We start from the raw sequence: 4220 nt of genomic DNA, 5'->3' as shown, positions 1-4220 counted from the left end.
CCTGGAGTGTAAAGTCAAGTGGGACTTAGGAAGCATTACTATGAACAAAGTGCGTGGAGGTGATGGAATTCTGTGTGCATGCACGCTAACTTGCTTCAGGGTGTCTGACACTTTGCAACACTATGGACCATGGCCCATGAGGCTGCTCTGTCCATGGCATTACCCAGGCAAGAATATTGGAGTGGGTTGCCATTCCTTCCTCCAGGGTTTCTTTCTGACCTTGGGATTGAATCCATGTCTCATGTCTCCTGAATTGGCAGATGGGTTTTCTCTCTCTTTTTTTTTTTTAACCACTGGTGCCACCTGGGAAGCCTGATGGAATTCTTGCTGAGCTACTTAAAATTCTAAATGATGAATATGCCAGCAACTATGCCATACTCAATATACCAGCAAATTTGGAAAACTCAGCAGTAGCCACAGGACAGGAAAATATCAGTTTTCCTTCCAATCCCAAAGAAAGGTAATGACAAAGAATGTTCAAACTGCAGTACAACTGCACTCATTTAACATGCTAGCAAAATAATGCTCAAAATCCTTCAAGCTAGGCTTCAACAATAGGTGAACTGAAAACTTCCAGACATACAAGCTGGATTTAGAAAACGCAAAGGAACCAGAGATTAAATTGCCAACATCCAGTGGAGCAGAGAAAAAGCAAGGGAATTCCCGAAAAACATCTACTTCTGCTTCATTGACTTTTTCTCATTTTATATTCTTGCTTCCTTTATCATAAATTGACCATTAAGTGTGGACTTATTTATGGGCTCCCTAGCTTGTTCCATTGATCTATGTGTGTCTGTTTTTGTGCCATTACCATACTGTTTTGATTACTATAGCTTTGTAGGATAGTTTGAATTTAAAGAGCATCATACCTGCAGCTTTGTTCTTTCTCAAGAGTGCTTTGGCTACTTGGGGCCTTTTGTATTTCCATACAAATTTTAGAATTATTTTGTCTAATTCTGTGAAAAAAAGTCTCATTCTTAATTTTTTAACACTTTTGCAAACTACAAACAGTAGGAAGCTTCCTTGATTTGGTATTATGTCTAATATCTTAATGATAAAATTCTGAAAAAGTCCTCTTGCTGTGTAGAAATGTACAAATATGTCAGCTATCACTGCTCCTATTTGACTTTGTAAAGGAGTCCTGAGTAATCAAATAAGGCATATAAAAGAAGCAAACAACATGGAATGTAGAAGTGAGGAACTAAAACTATGTAAAAATTCAAAAGAATCTATAAAGTAATAGAATTGTTAAGTGAACTTAGAAAAATTGCTGAATACAAGGTCAATATACAAATTACTGTTGCATTTCTCATGCAAGCAAGATCCAAGAATGATAAAAAGGAAATATATTGTAATTATATTATAATTTATAACAACATAAAAAATAATCATATGTATGGGATAACTAGCAACAGATAAAGTCTTACAGAGAACTATAGATATTGCAAAGAGAAATTTTAAAAGATATAAATAAATAAAAGTAAATAATCCATGTTTGTGCATTAGAAGCTTCAGTGTAGTAAAGACATCTCCTTCTCTCAAACTTATCTACAGATTCAATGGACTCCCTATCAAAATACCAGCAAGTTTCCTTTTTTTAAAAAGAAACTGACAACTTATTCTAATACACGTGAAAATGCAAAATGCCAAGATAAACTCAAATAAAAAGAACAAAGTTGGAGAATATATTACTAGGTAACAATATTTATTTGAAGTACTCGTAGTTGAAGTGTGGAACTGGCACAAGAATATACACACAAAGCACAGAAAGTAAAGAGAATTCCTAAGTAGATCCGCACATTGTTTTGGTTACTAGACTTATAACAAAGGAGAAAAGTATCTTTGAAATGCAGTAAAGAAAAGATAGTCCTTTAATAAACTATGCTAGATTAAATGGATATCCATGTTAATAAAATCTCATGGTTGCCATTCTTTTCCCCATTTTATAGAGGAAAATGATGCACTGAAGAGGAGAGCGCTGTTAACTAAGACCAAACAGCTGATAAACCAGAGACCCAAAAGGTAGTCAGGCCTGGTTCCAGGCCAAGAGTTGTATATACATTGTTTCATTTGACTCCTCCAAATAGCCTTGTTTTGTCAAAAGCTTGTACATAAGAAGTTAAGTACAAGTAAGTTAACTTCTAAAACTAGAAGTTAAGTAACTTTCTTCCAACAACCTGTGATAGGCAGAGGGAATGAACCAGTCTCTGAAAAGATGCCCATGTCCTAATCCCACAGAACACGTGAATATGTTACTTTACATGGCTAAAGAGACTTTGCAGACGTGTATGGATCTTGAGATGGGGAGGCCATGCTGGATTATCTGGATGGGCCAAATGTGGTCACAAGGGAGACAGAAGGGTCAGAATCAGAGAAGAGATGTAACCTTAAAAGAGTAAATCAGAAAGAGTGAGTTGAAGATAGTACATTGTTGGCTTTGAAGATGGTGGAAGGGGCCTCAAGCCCAAGAATGTACGTGACCTCTAGATCCTGGAAAAGGCAAAGAAATGGATTTTTCCTAAGAATTCCCTGAGGTAACAAAGCCCTGCTGATACCTTGATTTCAGCCTGCTGAAGACCAGAAGACTTCTGACTTCCAGAATTGTAAGGTAATAAAACTTTGTGTGACTATGTTTGTGTAATTTGCTTCAGCAGCAGGACACTAATGCACATAACCAGTTAAGATTTGCTTCCAGGTTTCTCTGCACAGCCTGTGCCTTTAATCACAAGGGAACATACCTTAGTGGGATTACTACAACAGGAAAGCAAAGCATTTATCAGAATGTTTTGCCCTACAGAGATCTTTGGTGCTATCTAATTGATCATTGATCATGGTGTCTTTGAAATAAGCAGCAAATTACTAAAGCCTTTTTGATTTGTGTAAGAATTACAGGCATACTTAGCAACTGTCAGAATCTTCATCAAGTGAGAGCTCCGTGAATCACTCGCCTTCCTTTAAAATATATGTAAGTATACAGACATGTGAAAAGTATACATATATACATGCCTGTGTGTGCACATGTGTATGTACATCCACACCATACACGTTTGTCAAGATCTATATAGCTATGCATACAGATACATGTATGTACATACAAATGGATGGATATGGTTGCATGTATGTGAATGAAATGCCCTTGAACAGATACAGAAGAAACTTTATAAAAAGTGCTTCCAAGGAGGAGAAATGAGTTCCTAGGGGGTATGGGTTGGAAGCTTTTAATTTTACAATTATATATCCTTGTGTCCCTTTTAAATATTGACTCATTTAACTGTTTTGCCTATTAAAAACATACACACGAAATTGTATTTTAAAGGAGCTATTCTATCATATCTCTATCAGCAAGAGTTAAGAGAAACTCCATGTGGTTCCCCTCTCTCCCCAGCCCAGGACCCTCAGTCTCACCCAGCATTCACTTTTTCCACTCGCTGCCTTGAGACTGTGAGACCTACTCTTACTGTGTCCTTTGTCCCTGATCACCTGTATGCCACCCAGACCCTCCTCCTAACTAGCCCCCAGCCCCTAACCTCTCATTTCCCATGGCTCCCCACATAAGTCACGAACTTCCCCCTGCCCTTCTTTCCTGGCTTGATTTTTCCCTGTAGCATTTATCAGTATCTAGTACACTGATCTGTAAACACCAGCTACTTCCAAATCTTGATGACTACCTGACCCCTCCACCAGAGAGCATGCTCCACTAGGACAGGGATTCTTGCCTGCCTTGTTCACAACTGCAGCCCAGCACACATTAAAGTACCTGACATGGTAGGCTCTCGGTAAATAAATACTAGGGAAGGAAATGAGAGAGGGAGTGAGTGAAGGAGTGACGGAAGGTTGAGTGCTTTGCTGGGAATCCCAGTTCTGCTGGCACCAAGGTGAGGAAGAGATGAGCAGAGAGAGGTCTATTCTTTATGGCCACCCATCTATCTGTCTGGCATGGATGGGTAGAAAGAAGCAACTGCTATTGAGACATGTGTCCTCTGCTTTAGGTCAGGTCCCCTCCACCCTCTGCTGCCCTGTGGCACCTGCCGCAGCTGGAGCACAACAAGAAAGATGCGGGAGGTGACCAACCAGCCAAGAGGTAGGGGTGCAGGGTAAGGGGCTCATGGCCTGGTAACCACCTAACTCAGAAAGGGACCACATGACAGGCCAGATAGCACCATGAACAGCTGGAAAAGAACTTTCACTTCTCTAAAAGGAGGAACAATCCTGCGGAAAGA

This window comes from Bison bison, unplaced genomic scaffold (genome assembly GCF_000754665.1).
Source record: "Bison bison bison isolate TAMUID 2011002044 unplaced genomic scaffold, Bison_UMD1.0 scf7180017864363, whole genome shotgun sequence".
In the NCBI taxonomy this organism is placed as follows: Eukaryota; Metazoa; Chordata; class Mammalia; order Artiodactyla; family Bovidae; genus Bison; species Bison bison.
The sequence above is the reverse complement of the archived record's forward strand: the minus strand, read 5'-3'. Positions refer to the sequence as shown.